This window comes from Magnolia sinica, chromosome 9, assembly GCF_029962835.1.
Source record: "Magnolia sinica isolate HGM2019 chromosome 9, MsV1, whole genome shotgun sequence".
In the NCBI taxonomy this organism is placed as follows: Eukaryota; Viridiplantae; Streptophyta; class Magnoliopsida; order Magnoliales; family Magnoliaceae; genus Magnolia; species Magnolia sinica.
In genome coordinates, this window is record NC_080581.1 from 70,746,816 (window position 1) to 70,771,607 (window position 24,792).

A 24,792-nucleotide genomic window follows, 5' to 3' on the forward strand; every position below is an offset into this window, starting at 1 on the left:
TCCCTTGAAGAGAAAACCGTCTTGAATATGTAGGTCACTTGACTGACCCACCTGGCATCTAGCCCATGCGTCCTTGAAGTCGTCGTCATCTGCATATAATTCTTTGAGGCACTCGAACCCCACGACCTCGTTACTTATGGTAACCAGTAAGGTCACTCACCTACTAAGTGCATTGGCAACCTTATTCTGCTACCCTACTTTATGTTTCAACATGAACGTGAATTCTTACAAGAAAGAAATTCATCCGGCATGCACACGATTGACATTAGCTTGATTGTTAATATATTTGAGGACTTGCTGGTCTGTATAGAGGATAAAATCCCTCTGGATCAAATAGTGTCTCCAATGGCGCAAGGCCTGGACGACTACATATAACTCTAGCTCGTATGTTGACCACTTCTTACGAGCCTCACATAGCTTCTCACTATAGAATGCTATAGACTTGCCCTCCTAAGACAGCACACCTTCAATAACCACATACGAAGCATCGCACTTACCATGAATAGCTTGTCAAAGCCAGGGAGCACAAGAACCGGGGTGGTACACAATCACTCCTTAATCTTTGCAAAGCTTCAATTTGCCTCATCAGCCCACTGAAACTGACCTTTCTTCATGCAATTAATAATAGGAGCCACAATGGTACTAAAGTTCCTCACGAACCAACGATAGAAAGTCACCGACCCGTGAAAGCCTCGCACTTCATGAATATTTTTCGAAACCGGCCACTCCTTAATGGATTTCATTGTCTCCTTGTAACATCCCGGATTTTTGCAAACTTGGAAATAGATGTCCTTAGGCAATGGGTCGACCATAACACCGTACTGACCTCTCAGAACTCAATCCCAAAGTCTAAAATCGCTTTTCAACCCATTTCCTTCAAAATCTCACCTTACACCACCTTATTCTTCAAATTCTTCTAAGCACTTTCATATTAGACATAAATCCTAAGGTTTAGGTGATGAAGAACAATAATGAAATTAAAATTTACTATAAATAGTAAATAAATAAATAAAATGGGCTTTTGACTATTAACCTTTTGGAATCTCACGAAACAAATAGGCTATTTGGATAGATCAGCTTCTCCTTCCCCAAAAACATATATTGCATGTCAAATAACTCATTCCGGTTTACAAAATACACCTGTTTCAAATATCGGGTGGCGAAAACACCACTAGATAGGACAGAGACCAGCGATGGCATTGCCGGATCGGCGAGGCCTCGCCTGCCAACGGGCCGCAGCAGGTCAGGCGTCCCGTTTTCTGCCATATTTTCTGCAATTTTTGTCCAACTTCAAAAAGTCATCTCTCTCGTTATAACTCCGATTTATGTGATTTAAAGGCCAGATTGAAGCTTGATAAGTCTAGTTTCATATGAAAATAAGTAAAAAAATATAATAAAAATTTTAATATAGTTAAATATATGTTGTTTTGACAACTGTCTGAAAATCATTAGTTTGGACAGCTGCTGCTTCTAGAATTTTTAGAATTTTACTACAATACAAAATCTAATGAAATTTGATGGAGATGAACCTGCTCCACCACATCTTCACGTACAACGTGTACCCCAGGTGGAGCAATCACAGCGAGTGCATGCGCCTGATGGTAGACTTTCTGTACCGAGCTGGGCAGGGAGAGAAGCTGTGCGTGGCTACGTATGTACTACTACAGATAGTTCAGACTGCACGCTCTACTAGGACAGCCATTTCGCTCCCCTTCGGCCGACTTATATGCAAGCTTGCACGGGAATTCGCCTACAGACTTGGCGCAGAACTTTCTGTGCCGATCCATTTCATCAACGACACTACTCTCAACAACATGGAGATTGGGCCACGACAGCGTCAAGCCCGACTCGACGAGAGTGAGGATGAGACGGAAAGCGAAGATGAAGGGAGTGAGGAAGAAGAGGAAGAGAACGAGATAGGGGAAGGAGGAGAGCAGGAAGAGGAAGAAGAGGAGGCCCAAGACATTGATGAGGGCTCTCCTCCTGCTACACAGGAGCGTAGTAGTGATCGGACTACTTTAGAAGCCCGCTTGGCTCAGCTTGAGGAGGACTAGGTCGCCCTGCGACAAGAGGTCAGAGAGACCTAGGCCAAGCTTGAAGAAAGCCAGGGCCTTCATGACACAGAAATTCAAGAAGGTGACTCGCACCTTGAAGGCTCTCCTGTGCTGCATGCAGGACAAGGGTGCCCCTCCTCCATCACCAGATTCGGACGACAAGTCATGTGTGTGGTCGTCTTTCAGTTTGCTTGTTGTTAGTCTTCTTTTGTACTGGCCCTAGTAGGCCTGTTTGGTGGTTGGTATGTTTAGTGTTCAAGAGCTTTGTTAGATGAGCTCACATGCATCTTCTGTCATGTTTCATGTATGACTACATCCCATGTATTATGACAAATTTTGGTTAAATGAAATACATGCAGCTCCTTTCACTATGAAGTGTGTAGAGTACCTGAGAAATTGAGTGATGTCATGCTAATCTTACACGTGTTGCACCCTATGTTGTGTATAGGGAATGCCACCTAAGGCCACTCGGAGTCCGGCACGTCTCACACTTGGCGATTTGATTGACGGGGCTCCTCCCCTAAGCGATAGCCAGACGGACCTCAGTTTGGGCCCGACTCACGACACTATACCGCATTCCCAGCAGGCCACTAGCCCAACTAATGGGCCAACACCTGTTGCACCACCAGTTCCCGAGCAGAACCGCGTGTCTACCTTGATGCCACATGTACCTCAGTCGGCTCCTCCTACTGATAGGTTGGAGAAGATGATGCTCTTGATGCAGCAGCATCAATAGCAACAGCAACATCAACAGCAACAGCAGCAGTTTTTCGCCACCATAGCAGGGGCCCTTGCCCAGAGTATGAGTGTGGTTCCGCCTGCATCACCTACACACCTAGGTGGGAACATGAATACCAGCAGACTTTTTGAGTGCTTTCAGTGTTTTCGTCCTCCCACTTTTACGGGTACTCACAGACCCGAGGTGGCTAATTACTGGCTAGATCGCACCTCTAAGATGTTGAAGCCGCTACACTGAGTTGAGTTAGCCACCTATATGTTCGAGAAGGAGGCTAGTTTATGGTGGGACAACATCCTACGAACAGTTCCCGCAAGACACGTGTGGACCTGGGATACATTTGAGACACGCTTCAATGGGAAGTACTTTCCCCTCACATACCATAATGAAAAGGAGGGTGAGTTTCTTCCCCTCCCATGACCATGTCAGAATATGAGAACAAATTTACAAAGCTAGCTAGATACGCCCCTTTGATCCTAGTAGATGAGCCGATGAAAATGCAGCATTTTTCAGATGGTCTGTGGCCTGAAATCCGTGCTAAGATGTGTTGCGCTAGCATTTCCAACTATGCTGAGCTAGTCAACATGTCTCTACAAGCAGAACAAGATGGAGACAAGGATTCTCGGACACGTATACCAATGGGCTCGAGGTCTCAGCCCGAATTGAGCACCGGCTAGTCCTAAGGAAGAGGCCACGAGTAGACTTGCCTCCCAGGCCCATGGCTCCGCCGACCCGGCAGAGGCGAACAAAACATTGGTGTACATATTGCGACAAAGGGGGACACACTGACCCCTTCTGTTTTACTAAGATGAAAGACAACGGTCTCACGCCACCTCAGAAGATCGACCGTCAACCACCACGTGCTGTAGTGACTCCACCTCAACAACCTATGGCAGTGCAACCAAATCGTCCTCAACAAGCATGTGTACATGTACTAGCGGCTAGAGCATCTAAGAAAGCAGTTGCAGCGCCCTTAGCCTTTGGAGTCACTGCCCACATTCAAGGTACCAATGCGATAGTACACATCATCGATGAAAGGAAGACCAACGTATTGAGAGGTCGTTTCCCATTTCATGTCAAGGATAGGTCCTAAATTACACCTCGTTCCGACATACGGATTGAGACATCGATTCTTGAGCCTTGAGAAACTAATTTTTAAGGGGGGTAGAAAAGTTATGAATTCGGTCGAGTTAGGTAGGTATACTCGTCTACCCACTCATAGGCGTAACGGAAGCTTGGTGGGCTAATAGCCCACTGGCCCAAGATCGAAGGAAGCTGATCCAGGTTAGATGAAAGGTTAAGTCACTAAAGGGTCACTAAATAGGAGCTCAACCTCCCTTAGAATGTCAATAATGAAGTTACTAGAAGGAAAGCAATTAGGATTCAAGTATTAAACCAATTCGTATTAAAGAAAGGTCCTAACAATGGGTATGAGCTGAATTACAATAGTCGAGGTTAGTGTATCCACAAATCCGCTCGCTAAAAAAATAAAAATAAAAAAAATAAAAAAAAATAAAAAAAAAAATAATAATAATAATAGAAGCCTTAGCCAATTCTATACTATTAGAAACCTTTTTAGGATGATCTATAAGATATTTATTAACTCCTACCATGGACATAAATTAAGACGAGGACTCTTTTAGACCAAGACCCAAATAGGAAATTTAAACCTTTCAGTGATGGGCATTCCCTAAGCTTTTGCAGTGATCAGACTACGGAGTTACTGAAATATACAACTACGAAGCATTCGCGGCTTGACCCAATTCTCAATCCTAGGCGACTACCAATGGACTCACTGCTTTGACCGAGCAGAAGACCAGGATCTACCAGGACTAGGAAGGGATACGATGAGCCTTCTACCCTGGTCAGGTAGGTGATTGATGTATCAGGATCAAGCCCACTACAACCGTCTCTCCGTATTGGTCGACCATTGAAAACAAATATCTTACTCTAAATAGATAGGAATCGTTGTCAAGACAAGCATCAACCTATTACTCATACAGGCATTTTGTCAAACGCTTAAGACTACATATTACACATGTGTAATATACTAGTTCCAACAGACATTAGGGCAAATCCTTTCACAAAGGAGCTGCCACTCATACAACGATCATATATTCTCAGTTTACAAGCATGGCCAGCACAAATCATATTTTCATAGTTGTTCAGACATTTCAACAAACACATAGAACGCATTATTCTCAACATAGTTTATATCTATATGTAATATATGGAAAACATCGTATCTAAGCACATGTGACAACAATCAAGTCAGTCATAAACCATTACTGACATTGAAAGTCTTAAAAACCATAACCTAAATGTTTATAGTCCGCACCTTCCGTCGGTAAACTCATATCGAACTTAGTTCGAACATCACGCCTTTGTCTATGGCACAATGGCTACCTGAATCACGAAATAGGTTAGCTATTTCACCATTTACTCATTTTGAATCCCTAAAACAGATTAGGGTTAGGATTTCTTACCTAAGAATGAGGTCGGAATCGCCGGTATAGCGATACGGACAGAGTGGTTAAGCACGAGGAGCGGCAGGGAAGGATCCCAGGGACAGTCTCCCACTTTCTCTCTCACTCACTCTCTCTTTCCTTCTCTCTTTGCCCTCTTCTCTCTCCTAGGGTTCCAAATTCGCATGTGAAGGGAGAGAGAGGGTTTAAGGCACTTATATAGGCCCCGAACTGATGGAAATGGCCCCAGGGCCAAGGTATAGTTAGGTTATATCCAAAGTGCGTCTGTTTCAGTCCAACGGAGCACTTCTGGTAGCCCCTTTTCTGCATGCAGTCGGACTTAAGCTTCCTGACATTGGATCTAGGTCAGGCTAAGATCTCGGCCTGATCGGATCAGTGGATCGGCCTCGGGGGACCAGTTTCAGTTCAACGGTCACCGGTACTCGATCAGGGCCACAAGTGCACTGACATGTGTTGGAAATTTTTCCTGATCCGAGGGTGTAATTGGGTCAGATTTTGACGGTCTGAATCCTTAAATTTGGCCCGCAAGCGAACGACTCAATTCACTTAAGTTTCAGTTCATTTCCTAAAGATATTCGCGTTTCTCACACACTTCACTCCGAACTCAAGTTGTGCGTTTCTGGATACCTTTAGGGCTTGATTTTCGAGATGGTTGTCAAGCCCAGTAAGGCGGTCATAACCGTATAGTTCCGCGGTAATCGGACTTTCGACGTGCTGTCCAAGTCCGATATGGAGTTTCAAAGTGCTCCCAGGAGCAACTGGGTTTAGAGATTGATCCTAAGTTTCTAGGTAACGTAGCGTTAGCAGTTCTACTCATTTTGGGTCTTGCAGTTCGTATTTAACGTGGTTCAAGCTACTTCTACTGATTATTCAATTTAGTGCGTAACTAAATTTATGCCCTAATTACGACAGAATAAGGTCCTAGGCAATTCTATGCCCTTTTCTTACGAGGGTTGTTGAGATAGCATTCTCAACTACCTTAGCTATATGTATACTTTTCTTCATATCACTTTAATTTCAAGTGCATGTTTTGTGTAGCAAATGTATATGTAGAATATCATGTTTTATGTGTTGAATAATATGCTCAAATGATATGTACACTGGAATTGGTTGTTAAATGCCGTATGACTATCATGTATGCTTACTTCTTGCATATGACTGTGATTGGGACTACTACGTAGTCCAAACAATCAGTAACAATTCCTGTTTGAATGGCCGATCTAGTCTCACCACATTTGAGGCATTCGGTGAATCCGAGTCGTACGATGATTGTCGACAGTGGTTAATGCTCCATGTCGATTAATTCAGCGTACGCTCGTACAAATCGAACTTATCAAGTAACCCGATTTGCCTACTGTGTGTTTACCATGTATGGACACTACTGCTTGAACCTAAGGTACCCCTTTCCAATGTAAAGACCCGTCTCAACCATGGTACCACGATCCGCTAAGACTCATGAGCCGGGCATGGTGGTATAGGACACCATGGTCGAGTTGTCGGCCTACGTTGGGGCGCCGAGCCTCCCCGTAGTGACCAGTGAGCAACCCAAACTCGTGAGCTGAATACGGTAGTATGGGACACTGTATTCGAGCTGTCGGCCCACACTGGCGCAGCCTGGTTGTGATCCCCAGTTGGGTTGATAACGAGCCTTCGAAAATAGACTGCCAGTTGGTAGGGCGTTAGTGGAGTGACCTCGAGCATGAAATACGTCTACCCCGGTGCAGCCTAGCTGTGGTCCCCAGTCGGGTCGGTGACGAGCCTTCGAAAATAGACTATCAGTTGGTAGGGCGTTAGTGGTAGTGACCTGAACTTGCCTATCGTATGTGATTAACTAGGATTGACGACCTTAGATGGATCAATGTTGGGTGGGTCAATAATATAAAGGGAGGTACCTTAGCTTCCCAACCCTGCTGTATGAATAAACCTAAGTAAGAACTTGGTTAACACGATCATAACATTGCATTGCACGGTGCTTTGGCGAGGAAGTAGCATGTGTCTAGAGTGGTGCATGCCGCGACCGTGAGATGAAGTTCGCAGAGGGAGTGCAGGCGAGGGCATGCATCATATCATACCATCTTTGCATTAACAAGAGTATTTAGGGCTTGATTATTGTATTGCTTTATCATTACTGCTTGATTGAATTGATAACATGTTAACTTTTGCCTTATAGCTCCACTGAGTTGATCACTCACTCCCACGTTCTGGGACGGTGTTTTAAAACACCAACCAGACCCTGTTGTAGTTGCAGATGATGTTGAGGCTTGTGAGATGGAGCCTACCTTCTACGACGACGAGGAGTTCTCCTACATGCAACTCTCTGGCGGGTCTATGTAGACCTGGAGTTGCGAATCGGGGCTATAGGGATATGAATAAATGACATTACACTATCATTTTTTGTATCTTTTGGAGTTACACTTGTATTTATTTAACCTGGTGACGCTCATACTCTGAAGACTTACAAACACTAATATGCCCCATATATTTATCATAGTCTTCCGCTTGCGTAATTTAACTGTCTTTGGAGTATGATATGCTGATTTGGTATAATCCCCTTTCATGTCTAATGCACTAATAAGGACAACATTTAATCATCATTATTTATATTGCATAAGTGATGCGTTGGAACTCGGGAGCTGAGCTTCTGCTCGACCCCCGATTTTCAGGGCGTTACACTCCTTGATTCCCATGGATGTCACCACAAAGACCAAAAATAAGAAGCTATTTGTCATAAAATTACACTTTTTCATATTGAGGTATTGTTTGTTTTCTATAAGCACCAGAAGCACCTGCTTGGGATGCCCCATATGATCTATCTCACCCTGGCTGTAAATCAGAAAATCATTGAAATAGACTAGTACAAATGACCTAATAAACAATTTCAGAACCTGGTTTATTAACCTCATAAATGTACTAGGCACATTCGAGAGTCCAAAGAGGATAACCAGCCACTCATATAGACCCCCCTTTGTCTTAAACGTTGTTTTCCACTCGTCACCCGGCCAAATATGAATCTGATGGTAACTGCTCCTCGGATCCAGTTGGGAGAATATCTTTGCCCGTTCCAGCATGTCTATCATGTTGTCTAATCGTGGTATAAGAAATTGATACTTCACAGTTATTTTGTTTATGGCTCGATTGTCGATACATAAGCACTAACTCCCATCCTTCTTAGGCGTCAACAAGGTTGGCACAACATATGGGTTCATGCTCTCTCACTAGACCCTTACGGATCAGTCTCTCTACTTGCCTTTGCAAGATCTCGCACTCTTTTGGACTCATCTGATAATAAAAGCGATTAAGCAAACGTGCCCTTGGGACAAGGTCAATATGATGTTATATATCCCAACTTGGGGGCAACCCATCAGGAAGTTCATCAACTATGATTGTCTTGAATTCTTACAACATTGGTTTCAACTTCTCAGGAATACTCGTAGGCTCTACTTCTTCCCCATTTACGACCAATGCATATATATCTCCCATCTCCTTGAATTCCTTCACGAAATCCCGTATGGTTAGGAGGGACCGCCACTTCACTTTATAAGTCTTAGGTTGGTTCTCCATTCCCATAAGGGCAAGGATGATCTTTTTACCATCTTTAACAAAAATAAATATATTATCTCGGCCTTTATGCATAGAATCAACATCATATTGCCATGGTTAACCAAGTAACATGTGACAAGTTTCCATGTCGACGACATCACATATTACTTTGTCCTTATAGTATTTATTAATGGAGAAGGAAATACAGCATCATTCGGTTGCCTTTGTCTCACTGACCTTCTTGATTTATTCAATCGTGTCCAGTGAGGGGTGTTTTTCGTCTTCAACTACAACTTCTCCACCATAATCTTCAACATAATATTCTCACTGCTCCCAACATCTATAATCAAATCGTATACTTTTTTATTCACGGTGCATAGGGGTGTACATCGAGCCAAACCGAGTCGAGATGGCCTCAGCTCGGCTCGGCTCGGTCACCAGGCACACTTAGCTCGAACTCGGCTCGGCTCAGTTACCGGGCCAGCATATCCAGCTTGAGCTCGGCTCGATCAGCAATCGGATCAGTTCAAGCCGAGTTCGAGCTAGTTTCGAGCTTTCAAGCACGAGAGAGAGAGAGAGAGAGAGAGAGAGAGAGAGAGAGAGGAACATGCCTGAGTAGCTCTGATAACAACGTTCTTGGCCAAGTACAAGGTCATATGACAAGTGAGATTGAAGCTGCCTGTTAGCCACGTGCCAGGAGGTATGTAGAGAAGCGTGCCGCCCCTTCTTCTCAAATGCTCTATCCGATATATCGCCTCCCAAAATGCTTCAGTATTCAGAGTCCTTCTGTCACAGACCCCTCCAAAGTCCTTTATGGATATCACGCCGTGTCGTTGGCTCATTGCCACCACACCAACGCACGTTATCACTGTCCCACATTTCATCAGCGTCCCTAGCGCCAAAAACAAGAGCAAAAGCCCCGCTAGAAATCAAAGCATTTTGAAAAAAAATAATAATAATAACGCTCTGAGCTAACGGATCTTTTTACTAGCGAACGATGATATTGCCAAGAGAAAAAGGCTAGATTTTTCCCGAAATGCCCCTGGAAGCGGAGGAATTTCAAAGCGAGCAGAGTCTGTCGCGGATCTGATAATGCTCCCAAAGGAAAAGTCCAAAAGCCAAAAGCTCTTTTTTTCTTTCCCCGCAAAGATTTTCACCGAAGAGGGAAAGCAGTTCTAGCAAGAAGAAAGACGCGAGAGGAAGATTATCGGAAGGAGATTGAAGATAGAGAGACAGAGAGGAGATGGAGACAATGTGGATCTCTGGCAGAGATGCCGGGCGGGATTCTGGGACGAGCAGGGGCACAGGGGCGAGGGAGAGAGGGAGCAGGGAGAGGTCAGGCGGGCGTATTTTGAAAAGGGGGGAATGGAAAAGGATTTAGGGTTTTTAAGTTTTAACTCACACACACACACACACACCGAGTATAGATCCAAGTTGAGTCAAGCTAGGGTTAGCTCGAACTCGGCTCGAACTCATTTTCGAGCTGTAAAAAATGGCTCGACTTGGCTCAAACTCAGTTTCAAGTCGAGTCGATTCAAGCTTTTTCGGGCCGAGTCGAGTCGATTCGAGCTTTTTCGGGCCTAGTCGAGCGAGCTGACCGAGCTAGCTTGGTTCGTGTACACCCCTAACGGTGCACCTCGTTCGAAAGATGTTGTGTCAGTATGGATTTAGTTTTATATATATATATTTATATATATATATATATATATATATATATATATATATATATAGACAGAGAGAGAGAGAGGAATGCTCACCTGCGCACCATTTCGGCTCGAACTCATTTTCGAGCTGTAAAAAACAGCTCAAATCGACTCGAACTCAGTTTCGAGTCGAGTTGATTCGAGCTTTTTCGGGCCGAGTCGAGCGAGCTAACCAAGCTAGCTCGGTTCGTGTACACCCCTAACGATGCACCTCCTTCGAAAGATGTTGTGCCATTATGGATTTAGTTCATTCTTTGGTGTGTACAACAACTTCCTCACGATCAAAGACTTGTCGTGATCTCCATGAGTCCATTCATCTCATAATCCATCATCCTCGGTGTGCTCAGCATCATCGATTTTTGGATCATCCTCTGCATCGTCTGCTCCCCCATCATTAATGGTCAGCTTAGCCATTTGCCTCTGAGTACACACATTAGATCGATGACCAGGTTGGCCACATCGATAGCACTTGTTCAGTAGAGGTGGGATGTAAGGGTTAAGGATTCTACTTGGACCAACAAGAGTGGTCGTTGTCCTCTAAGGTCTAACTTGGTCGGTCCCCAAATCCCGGGTCGCAGTGGGAGGGGGTCAAGGATGCCCTCCCACAAGCTCTTTCCCTCGGGATTGTGTTGCATCCCGCGAAGGTTCAAAAGTAGACACCCTACTTGAAGCATAGTTTCGTGCATTCAGATGCTCCAGTTGCACCTCCGCTCAAGTGGCCAATTTGATTGCTTCATTCATCATCCAAACGGGTTGCATCTATATTTGATCTTAGATCGCCATACGTAAACCACCGATGAATATGGCGACCTATTGTGACTCAAATCTCGACCAAATCGTTTCCCATGGACATGCGATAGAATTCCTCTACATAATCCCGCATGGATTGGCTACCCCATTGACAATTCTAGTATTGTTGGAACAATACCTAGTCATAGTCGTTCAACAGGAATCGTGTCCGTATTAACCGCTTCATCCGCCGCCATGTGCGGATTGACACTTTCATTTGTCTTATTCGTGAAAGTTGGAGTTGTTCCCACCGAGCCAAAGCTTCACCCTTCAACTTGTAGGCCAAGAGCTTGACCTTCTTCTCATCAGGGATCTCCATGTAATTGAAGAATTGCTCAACTTCAAAAAGCCAGTCGAGGAGGTCCTAAATGTGAAGCTGGCCATTGAAGCTAGGAGGTCGATCTTCATACTATAATCTTGATCGCGATCCTGCCTCGCACCTCTTGGTTCTTCTCGTTAAAGAATCGCATTATCAATCTCCTCATCTCTTGAATCACCATTAACAAGTGGTGGTCTGCAATTTAGTACTGGATAGGCTGACCGTGAGCTCCATCATCAATCTGGTGTTGCTCGTCATTACGAAGACGAGTCCATTCGAAGGCTTTCATCATGTGGTCGATTGGTGTCTGCAGTCCTTGCATGGCTAATAGATTTTCCCGCTATGCCGCCTCAAACACAAACGCTGTCAAAGGATAATCCCTTGGAGCACCGTCCATGGGATTGTTGCTCGAACCTTGGTTAGATGCCATTGAGCCAAGGAAAAGCGTTGCTCTAATACCAACTAACACAGGGAAGGGTGTGATTAGGAAGATCATCGTCTGCCTCAAGTGTGCAAAACCTTGAATCCACAAGGTTATTCTTAAATCCATGAGAAAAAAAAAATCAAAATTTTTATTAATCAATAATGCTCAGACTTTATGATTACATCACTTATAAAGAAAAGTAAAACCTTAATTAGGAGTCCTAATTCGACTAAACTAAAATTTACCTGAAATAGTAAAATTTATTAAAAATAGGATGTCCTAATTTAACCATGTTGGATGATTCCCAGCATGAGTAGAAGAAAATCATAAGAAGATTGCATATGCTAAAACTTTAGAGCGAAAGAAATACGTTCAACCTAAAAACTTATTAAAAATAATAAGTTTTTCCTAAATTTGCGATTTTAAATTGGAAATGTTTTCTTATGAAACGGAGCGATGTGACCTACGTACGAGGGTTGGTTGGCTCCGGATGGCTTGTTCTAGTCAAAATTCATAGGTAGTGCGTCCCATAGCGATACCGAGATCAAAAGTTATAGCTGATTTACAGTTTGCTCTTCGAACGATAATTTCTCCCTATTCGGAATAAATTTCTTCGATCCGGATGTGCCCGAGGCCCAGTTATGACATGCCTTACGTATGAATGGGCCCGAATTTGACATACTAGGTCTACTTCCGTTCGAGCTTCTTTCCGTCCATCTGTCAAGAATAGGTTTGCGGCCTGTTCTATATCATCGGGTCATCCAATCATGGTGATTTAAGAAGGATGGGCTATCAAAAATGGGCCCCACATGATGGACAATCCACATCGAGTTAGACTTCTCTTTTAAACTACATATGGACAGTCTATTTCCCAAACCATAATCCGACTTCTAGGATCAACCAATCAAAGTGATTTGAGAGAGGTGGGCAACTAAAGGTGGGCCCCAAATGATAGTCCATATAATTGTTTCGACCTCTCTAACAAGGTATTATGTAACGGTAACAATGGCCAATCAAAGGTGGGCCCAACATGATGGACGGTCCACATCAAAACTTAAACCTCTGTATTATACTCAATATGGACGGTCCATTTCCCAAACCAATAATCGGATGCTTAGGTTGATTAGAACATCAAATCAAAGTGATTTAAGAGGGATTGAAACCAATGGTGGGCATGATCGATGGTCCACATCAATGTAAGACCTCTCTATTGAACTCAATATGGATAGTACATTTCCCAAACCACCAATCCGATTGTTAGGATGATCCAATAAAAGTGAATTGAGAGAGGTGGCCAACTAAAGGTGGGCCACAAATGGATAGCCCATATTAATGTTTTGACCTCTCTAACAAGGTATCATGTAACGGTAACAGTGGCCGTAACGGGCACCACTATTACCTTTACGATATAGGGTGTAACAGTTGCTACAAGGGCCACGACAGCTGTTACGGTTTCTTTTTTTTATATATATTTATTTATTTAAAAAACAAAAAAACAAAAAACCCATGTCAACCCCATAATGGGCCATTACAGGGCCTTTACAGGGGGCATTACGGGGATTGTAATGCCCTTTATAGGTCATTTTTTTTTTGTAATGGCCTTTACATGTCATTTTTTCTATAACGGCCTTTACGACCTCATAACGTGCAACGGTTGCCACCGTTACCTTTATGTGATGTCCTTTACAATCCTATAACAGCCTTTACGGCACACCATGCTCTCTAGCATACTTAATATGGACTGACCATTTTCCAAACCACTAATTAAATGATTAGGATCATTTAATCAAAATGATTTGAGAATGATGGGAATCAAAGTTGAGCCCCACATGATGGATGCCTAGCAAAATGAGCAGAAGGCAGATTACATCTACTTTTTGCGTACATACTTTAAACACAAACAAATTTTCACACTCATGTTTAGTGGCTAAAAAAAGTGGGAGAATGACTTACATAACGCATAGGAATAATAAATTTTTTAAAAAATGCAAACACGATGAACTGCTTATACAATAGAGTATTTAAATACATAAGCAAATGGATTCCTAGGAAAACACTACCTTATAAAGCATTTGCATATTTAAATGTTTTCTAGACAAACATACCCTTAGTATGTACCCAACCAACCAAATCGATGGGCCATCCCTATTCGTATGGGAGTTATGATTTTTCCTTTTCCTCTCTGAGGAAAACCCCACCATGGTATCTTTAACTACATCTAGGACTTTAGCAGTCTTGTGGGCTCCGGCAAGGGAGGGCCTCCTTAATAGTTTTTTACCACTCCTTCTAATCAATGCCAACAACTACAAGTCAATCTTGCTTGAGAGTACCGGTTTCCCCATTTGAGATCCAATCTTTGTGGAATGAGAGAAATTTTTATATATAATAAACTAGGACTATAGTTGTTGAATCAATGGATTAATGACTGGGAAGAGTCGGATGTGACCAATGTTGTCAAATGGCATAAGCGATCATACGTGATCAGCTATGCCTAATCGCTTATTCGATTGCACAATCGCATTACTAATCCCATACAATTCTTTTTTTTTATAATTAGAAAAAAGGGAAAAAATAGAAAATTTTGTAAAAAAATAAAATAAAAAATCTAATTTGTAATTACTCAAAGTGATCTAATTTGGTTTTTTTTTAAAACCTGTTTCATTAAGAAAAAATACAAGTCTTGAATCTTGAGTCCTTTAACTTGTCTTGATTCTTAAATCTTGATTCTTGAAGACTCTTAAATACTTGTCTTCAATCTCGATTCCTTGTTCAATCTCGATTCCTTGAAGTCTTGGAAAAAAAAGAGTGAAAGAAAGAATGAAACTTGAATCTAGTTGATATTTGATATCAACTCTTGTTTCTTGTGGCATAAGCGATCATATGTGATAAGCTATCCCTAATCGCTTATTCGATTGCACAATCACATTACTGATCCCATACAATTCTTTTTTTATAATTAGAAAAAAGGGAAAAAATAGAAAATTTTGTAAAAAATAAAATAAAAAATCTAATTTGTAATTACTCGAAGTGATCTAATTTGTTTAAAAAAAAAAAAAAACCTATTTCATTAAGAAAAAATACAAGTCTTGAATCTTGAGTCCTTTAACTTGTCTTGATTCTTGAAGACTCTTAAATACTTGTCTTCAATCTCGATTCCTTGAAGTCTTGGAAAAAAAGAGTGAAAGAAAGAATGAAACTTGAATCTAGTTGATATTTGATATCAACTCTTGTTTCTTGTCTTGAATCTTGATTACTCGTCTTGTCTTAAACTCTTATAAAAAAAATTTAAACTTGAAAAAAGAGAATAAATGAAGAATACACAAATACACATACAATATACACCATAATTAAACTTAAAAAGGATTAGCAAATAGCAAATTATCAATATATTGAGATTTGAGAAAGAGAAAGAAAGAATGAGAGAGTGAGAATGAGAAAAAGAGAATGAGAAATGAGACAGAGAAAGAAATGTATTATAGAATGATGTAGTAGAGAATAGAAATTAGAGAAAGAATGAGAGAAGGAAGAGAAAGATGGTAACTACTAACTGGTAAGATATAATGAGAGAATAAGAAAGAGATATAGTTATGAGAGAATGGTAGAGATTATAAGAATGAGAGGCTTGAGAGCACAAGCCACAAGCACAATCCTTTATCTTGATTATTCACTTCAAATCCTTGGGCATTCCTTGGCCCTTCTTGGTCTTTGCCTTCTTCTTCTTCAAGAAAATTAAGATTGTGAGAGAGATTATGAGAGGACAAGCTAGTTTAGCCTTAGAAGTGATTAGAGAGAGAGAGAGAGAGAGAGAGAGAAGCCTTTAGAAGATTGTGAAGAGGGGTGGGGGGGTTAGAAGTGCCTTTTTATCGGCAAAAGTTGATTTATTTCGAAAGATAAACAAATAAATGGTCCAACGGTCATATTTATGACCATTGGAGTGCATAGTATGCCATGATTATGTGATCACTCGCGGCATAAAGCCAAATGCGATCACATATGATGCATATGGCTGATGTCATCAACACATACATGATGTGGCCCACTTTTGCAATTGTGTGATTGCATAATCACTTATGCAATTGCACACGACAACACTAGATGTGACTCATATAAATCGTCTCAAGCTCCACCTGACCCAATCTAGTTCAACATTGTGAGTCACCCCTCACTTGGCAAAGACAAGTTAATTCACCCCCTTAACATATACCCAGCGCACCAAATTGGTGGACTCATCCCCATTCATACAAGGGCTACAATTTTTCCTTTTTCCTCTTCAAGGAAAACCAAAAACCCCACCATAGTATCTTTTGCTCCATCTAGGACTCTAGCGGTATTGTGGGCCCATGTAAGAGAGCGCCTCTTTAATAGTTTTTTTAAGCACTCTTTCTAGTCAATGCCAACAACTGTAGGTCAGTCTTGCTCAACCAGTTACTCCATCTAAAATCCTATCTTTATCGGAGGAGAGATTTGTCTTATATGATAAACTAGGACTATAGTAGTTGGATTAATGGATTAATGACTGGGAAGAGTCAGATGTGACTCATATGAGTCGACTCAGGCTTTGTTTGACCCAATCTAGTTTGACATTGCATGTCACCCTTGAGTTGGCCGATTTACACTGATTCACCCCCCACTTAGCCGAGACAAGTCGCTGAGCCATAAATCCATGGGTGGATTTGAGAACATGTCAGGTCATCTGGAGAGTTTATATGATGGGCCACAAAACTGATGGTTGTTGGTGGTAAACTCTTCAAGATTGGAAGATCCCACGCTTTGGATTTGTGGCCCCCAAAAGCAATGGTTAAGAGATGGTCCATACTGAAAGTGAATGATTTAAATGATCAAGTTTATATTGAAAGGGAATGACATAAATGATCTAGTTTTTCATGTAGCACATTAAATGTGCAAATAGAATTCCTGTTTTTAGGCTAGCTTTTTTTTTTAGTTCATTGCTACTACCATTCATTTGTTTTTACTGTAGGATTATTTTTTAGTCGAGTGTCATCATCCTGGTAATATCCTTCCCTCTCTCTTTTTAATTTCTTTGATAGATAATGATTTCTGCCTTTTTGCTTTTCTAGGATTATGGTAGAGGAAGCGATTTGCTAGACATGGGAGACTTTTTCTCAAGTGCAACGCATGTAGATAGAGGAAGTTGTTTGCAGGACATGGAGTGAGTGGCACATGAAATGCATGTTGGGACACCAACGGTTGGAGTTGGGTACTTGTCAACAACGAAAACCATCTATATGATGGGCCTAATTATGAGTGTGGGATATCCAAAGGAGCTTTCATATTCAAGTATTTCAACCCTTTAATTATATAAAGGTTATGAGACCATAAAGATTCAAAGAAAAGAGCCAAATGATCAATCCACAAGATTTTATTTTATTTTTAAATACCTCATCTAAGGTGAGACCCATCAGATAAACGGCGGTTTGGATCATTGGAAGATGATATATCCAAAGGCTAAAGTCCTGACATATCTTATAGTAATACGTCGGGATGTATTCTAGCAAACTTCATATCTTATAGTAATACGTCGGATTAACATTTTAAAATGCCAAACATGCCCCTATCACTATTGTTAGTGGAGCAGGTAAAATCAATAGTATAAAATGCTATTGCTAATGGAGCAGGTAAAATCAACAGCATTGATGGGGTTCAGTGGGTAAAATATCAATCATTGAATGCCGAGCTGGAGTTGCCTCTAAATTTACCCAAACGCCCTACATTCAGTTCAAATTCCTTCCAATGTCCTTTGAAAATCTGAAAGTCTCCTACATATAACAAGAGGAGAAAAGTAGCGGAAAACAAGGGCTTAATTTAATAAATGAAAAATCAGCCCAATCCAAAACTCAGGTGGACCACATCAAGAACAACAATGTAAATCAGGCCTAAAATATCTAAGTTCAAGCCGTGTGACCCACCTGAATTTTGGATCAAACTGACTTTTCGAGTGTTTGGTGTTAGGCTCAATTTCATTCTTTTTTTTCTTTTTTGTCCCCGGCATCGCCCATGTGGGTCCCACTAATGCACCAGGACAGAGAGTGGACACGATGGGCAAGCACATAATTCAAATCAAACGGTCCAAACTGCACCTTCCATAGATGGGTCATAACGCAAAATCTTAACTCAAATCAAACCGTCCAAACCGTAGATCCGCCATCCATGGGCCGTAACCCCCAAAACCAGAACTCAACCCAATCGATCCAAACCGTCAGACCACCATGAATGGGTCATGATCCCATACTCCTAACTCAAACAAAGGTGGGTCCACCATAAATGTGCCACAACCCCAAAATCAGAACTCAACACGAACAGTCCAAAACGTATGTCCACCATAAATGGGTCATAATCCCAAGATCGAATTCAAATAAAAAAGTAAATGGGTCATAATCCCAGGATCGAATTCAAATAAAAAAGTAAATGGGTCATAATCCCAAGATCGAATTCAAATCAAAAAGTCCAAACCGTGGGTCCATCATAGATGGGTCATAATCCCATAATCGAATTCAAATCAAACGGTCCAAACCGTGGGCCCAACATAGACAAACGATCCAAACGGTGGATCCACCATAGATGGATCATAACCCAAAAACCCAGAACTCAAATCAATCCAGACCATGAGTCCGCCATAGATTGGCCATAATCAAAAAAAGAATAAATGCAAATTATATATATATATATATATATATATATATATATATATATATATATATATATATATATATATATAAAATCAAAGAAAAGAGAGAAGGGATTAAAATAATTAAAAAAAAAAAAAAAAAGAAGAAGAAAGAAAAAGAGAAAACTCACCTATCTTCTTCATCTTCTAGGACCCAAACATTGGGTCCGATCGAGGGAGAGAGAGAGAGATTGGAGAGAGATCGAGAGAGAGAGAGAGAAGGGGAGACAGAGAATGCCAGAAAGGCAGAGGGATATAAACGCTTCGCGAGAGAAAATGGCGCGAACGGTGCGGCCTACACGCAGAGAGACGGAGGGTGAGAGGGCTACACGCACTTATCTCCGGGTTACTCGCATGGTAATGCCCCCGTTTCGGACGCGCGTTTCCTGAAACAGAAGTTCCTGTTGTCCGTGTTGGGGCCTACCACGTTGTCCGTGTGAAATCCAGTCCATCCATATGTTTCACCACCTCATTTTACGAGAAATCAAAATAACGAGACAAAGTCAAGATCCAAGTGGGCCACACTACAGGAAACGGTGTGGATTGAACGACTACCATTCAAACATTATGGGCCCACAGAAGTTCTAGATCACATTGATATTACTGTTTTCTCTTCATCCATGTGGAAATAACCTTATGAACAGTTTGGATGGCATATAAACATCATGGTCATGGCCAGGAAGGTTTCAATGGTGGGTGTTTCAATCTCCATTGTTTTCTTTGGTGTGGCCAACTTGGGTCTTTTATGTCCCTTATTTTCGGCCTCCTGTATTCAAATGGTATGGAGAAACATATGGACGGAGTGGATTTTACATTGAAATCATAGTGGAGCCCATAGAAATTATTTTTGCAAGGAACGCCCACCTTTGAATGATGTGTACCGTTTATATGATGTAGCACACCTTTGATTGGGGACACCGAAAGATCGAGACCATCGAAATGGAATATTGAGGTTTTCTAGAATACATCCTAGTGTATCATAATAAGATACTAGCCGTTGTATTTCAATCTTTTTTTAGGACACAAACCGTTTATTTGATATAAATCGCGTTGGATGGAGGATGCCCAGAAAAACTCCCAGATTTAGAATGTCAACACGTCGATTATACCAAAGGTTATGTTGACCGTTGATATTCAAAGCAAAAGAGTCGAATTTTCAAAGGGTTGAAATGATCCTATTGAGAACTTCGATTTGTCTTTCCATCCTACAAAGCGAGACATGTCATATGAACGGTTTGGATCATTGGAAGATGGCCCAGACTAAAAGGCTAAAGGCCTGATGTATGGAAATAAGATCCTTCGGGACGTATTGGGCGCGGAGATACACGCACTTGCGTCCGGGTTACTCGCATCGAAATGCCATTTTTCGACCCGTTATTGTACCGGTTACTTTCTCTAATGGTGAGGAAATGACTTAACATGCATGAAATCCACGCCGTCCATCAGGTACATCACTTCTTTTTTGGGGCTGATACCGAAAATCAGATTGATTTAATACTCAGATGGACCACCAACAATAAATTTATACCTACAACCTCTAAATTCACATGATAGGGCACACATGAGTTTTAAGAGTACTGTGTTTTTTTGATTAATTCGTCCATCCATGAAAAAAATCAGATGAACGGATTGGATGGCACATTAAGACCACCATAGGCCCGCACAAAACAAATGGTGGGCATCCCATCCCAACTGTTTCCTATAGTGTGGCACAACTGAGAGTTAGATTGTCATGATTTTTTTATTCCACGGTTAAGATGAGGTATAGGACATGATGGACGGCATGGATCTTATGAAAGTTCCACCCATCAGGAGCATTTGGATTTAGGGCCATCTAATGATATGTACGGTTTATTTGATGGGCCACACCTTTCATTACCAACCACGACTTATAAGTGTGATATTATAACCCATCGATCAGTTGAACACTTTCTCATTGAAAACAGAGATCTCTATCCTTTGATTATAAAACAGGTAATATTAGCCGTCCATATTCAAACCTAAAGAGACAAAGTATCAAACAGTTGAGATAATCGACCGCAGGAGGTTTTAGTTATTGGCGTCCATGGTATAAAATGACACCCCATATAAACGGTTTGGAAAATTGGAGTATCTCCCAGATTCAAATGTTAAAGACACAATGTATACTTTATTATAATAGGCCAGAATATGTCCCATATTCCAGTGCTAGAGACACATACTTTATTATAATATCTAGTACTCGCTACACGTGGGCACATAATCCAATCCCTCCATTATATATAATATATATATGAATTGCACACTATAATGTATATTTAATGTCATTTTGTTAACACTGACCTCCCTCCTAATCTAACGTTGTGTAATTTAATTAGATAAGATATTGTTGTAATAAATAGGTCATGCAAAAAATGTTTGAAAGTTGTTCCATAATTACCTGCATCACCTGACTCTGACCAAATCCCTCCCTAAAAAAGTTGGTGGTGGTAAGCTTTTGTCAGGTCCGATTTGGAGTAACAACGAGTTGGTCAAGTCATCATTATGGATTCTATCTTAATATATGTGTATATTCACACCATCCATCCATTTGGACATAAGCTTGAAAATGAAGTGAATCCAAATCTTAGGTGGATAGAAAATGGTAACGATTGACTGCCCCTCATTGAAAACCTCTTAGGATCCATGGCGATGTTTATTGGACATCCAACTTGTTGACAGGGCCACGTAGACCTAGATGAAAGCGAAACACAAATATCTGCTTGATTCAAAACTTTGTGGCTCATGGGAAGTTTTTCACTATGGGCATTCAATCACCACTATTTCTCATGGTGTGGTTCACCTGAGATACGCTTCATTTAATTTTACCCTAAAATGAGCTTTTAAAATATATGGTCAGCACATACATCAATATGTGCCCATGCTCAATTACTTAATCGTATGTTATCCTAATTTGTCCCAATTAGCTTCCTCCGCATTCTTGTGAAGCAGTGGAGGCATAAGTGAAAAACCGCGATGAATGCAAGTATGTTGTGGGGGCCACGATGATAAAGTTAAAGGCTCTCTCAATAAAATGATGATTTTATCCTCTTGGCCAAAGAAAGTTCTTATGGTTAGAAGCTATGTGGGGCCTTCTAAGATGTATGTGAGAGAAATTCACCTTGTCCATTGGTTTCTGATCCAACTCATGTCAAGAAGCAATTTAAAAAAGAGCTAGATCAACAACTTAATTAAACCATACTATTTACACCCAGCCTGACACGGCCAAGCTAGGCGGCTCATAAGGCGCCACATGGTAACTGTCTATTAGGCATGGTGAAGATGAAGCTCTCAGCCCATAAGTAACAGGCATGCCTACATTTGGAAATTTTCTGAATCTAGATGCTTATGGATGTTGGTTCGCTAATGCAGACATTTTGGACCGTTAAACCTTGAATCTGAATATCAGATTAAATATCTGATCAATCATTGAATGGCTGGTTGTCTTCAAAATGTTGGCATTAAACAACATTAATTTATAGTCGTTCTCTATAACAGAAGGATTGGACCATTTTCAAAAACTTATATAATTTATAGCCTTCTCTCAACTATACTATCTCACTACCCACACCCTCACCTACGCATGCATGTGTTCTAATGCTCTGCACTGGAATATGCAACCTAACCTCTCTCTCTCTTCCTTTTTCTTCAAGTAAGTTATTCACGAGATCGTTTATAAACTCAAAAAAGTTATCATCTCTGATGGTTTGTGTAAGGTTGCGAGTGAGTGACTATTCGTGATACGATACACATGCACGAAGTGCAAAGTGCGCCACTAGCGCCTTTATAGCAACACTGCCTCACTGCCCACACCCTCACCTGCGCGTGCATGTGTTTAATGCTCTGCACTAGAACATGCAACCTAACATCTCTCTCTCTCCCCCTTTTTCTTCAAGTTATTCCCAAGATCGTTTATAGACTCGAAAAGGTTATCATCTCTAAGTGAAGTGGGATAAAGAAAAACCCCGCATTTTCACATTTTGTCAAAAGGCTTTGGAAGAGAAGAAGAAAATATTTTGATTTTGATATTTAAATTAAAATCAAGTGCATTTGTTTGATTTAACCAATAGAGAAGTAATTCTCAAAAATCTTGTTACACCCCAGAGCCCAACACCCGAATACGGATACTCGGATCCCGAGTTCGAGGGTGTGAATTAAACGACGAACAGGTGCTTTGTAACCAACTCTTGTGGCGCCTCAATTTTTGTCACTCGAGTATGATATTCTCACAATGGAAACTTGGTGTCACATAAAGAAAGGTCGTAAGAGGGCAAGTTTCCCCATGTGTCCTCATAGTCATATTAACATCCGATCAAGGTTATTAATCAGAGTAGCAAACATCTAAGCAGTGGACATCGAGAGAGAAGCAAAAATAATTAAACTATAAAATATCACGGCAATATTCAAAATGTATAAGTCCAAAAGGTGCTCATGGGGACCTCACAAACCATAAACAACCCAATGTAAGAGATATAGAAGCATCAATCGCCAACGAGGTGAACAAATACCCCCAAGATTATATACATGGCATGTTAATCGAGTGAAGTTATAACATATAATAGAGATTTTTAAACATATAATTCCTACATGTTAAGCCAAGTGTAAGTACAAGTAAAATCCTACAAACATTCATACAAACCATTATCGTTTATCTTGTTTAGATGCATGTATGGATGAAATACATTTAGTCTGGGGATGTACATCCTTATGAAAAAGGATAGCCTATAGTGAAATAGCTAACCGGTAAAATATACTAAGGTGTGGCCCATACTAACTAGTCACTCGGTAAAATCCATGCAGAAAGGACAACCCATAATAAACTAGTCACTCGGTAAAATACACTGTGGTAGGCCCATAGTAACCAGCCACCCGGTAAAATCCATGTAAAAGGATGACCCATAGTGGACGAGAGCACGTGCTGATAACTCAGGGTTACCCGGTAAAAATACTCTAAGGTGTGATCGATAGTGACCCGAGAAACCCCATGGCTTATGTTGGCTACCCGGTAAAGTTCGCTTGTCATGTATGCGTAGTTAGCCCAACCATTATTAATCTGGTTTACAAGCAATTTATGAGCAATACATTCATGATAAAGACTATCAACTGGTGGCTCTTCCAAATTGATTGTTACATAATAACCTAACGACGTTTTCTATTAAAAGTCCAATTACAGACACACAAAGGAGTTCAACCCAAATAGGCCACTTGGGGAGTAAAGTCCAAATAAAGGACGAGAAATTATTCTTTCTGAAAGCCTCGTTGAGAAAAAAATATAGTAAAAAATGGAATTCATCAAACAAGATTATGTAACCTTCGTGAGGGGAGGCCACTAGTTCAAGCCTCGATTCATAAAAATGACAATCAACCATATAGATGAATTACGAAAGAGGCAACTAACCTACATAAATAATAATTCACAATCTCACATAATTTTCTATAATTCTAAGCATACTAATAACATAGCACATGATTTTGGAAGATAACATGTTAGAATTCATGAAAGTGTGAATTATACATGAATTTCACAAGTAGGAGTTTAGAGCTACATGCATCCACTACATATTCGAAGGTAGCAATATAATTGCATTTATGGAAATGATATGAAACTAAAGTGCCGGTGAAAGCTTGAAGGGTAGATATTCACATATTTAATTGAGGTTCTACGATTGTGAGCTTTCCAACCCAGGTGTACTGCAATTAGGGCGACTCCTACGACTGAAAATTGGAGAAAATCAAGTTCTATAGTCAAAAGCCTAAATTTACTTCTAATTTTCTTCAATTTAATTCAAATCAGAGGTTTATCGAGGAAATTCCACTCACCTAGCTACGGAGTCAACTTGACTTGCTGATCTGGCCCAAAACTCGAGCCCACACGGATAATCTAATGGCACCACACCACCATATGGCCCATGCATGTGACTGAGCAACTTCTACTCACTATCCATGACTTTAAAACCTAACATGCACACACCAGACAGGATGCACGTGACGTGCACGTGCTGATGGAAGGTATACAATGTGCATGTGCTGGTGGATTC

The 24,792-nt window shown here is 41.0% G+C and overlaps 1 protein-coding gene across 2 annotated transcripts in view; it reads right to left on the minus strand.

Moving 5' to 3' along the window:
* The window catches only part of LOC131255627 (phosphatidylinositol 4-kinase gamma 8), a 32,219-nt gene extending 13,221 nt beyond the window's left edge, over window positions 1-18,998 (minus strand). For both annotated transcript variants that reach the window (XM_058256387.1, XM_058256386.1), the window contains exon 1: window positions 18,868-18,998. The gene's annotated coding sequence lies outside the window, so the exon portion shown is untranslated. The remainder of the gene's footprint in view (window positions 1-18,867) is intronic.
* Window positions 18,999-24,792: the final 5,794 nt, after the last annotated feature.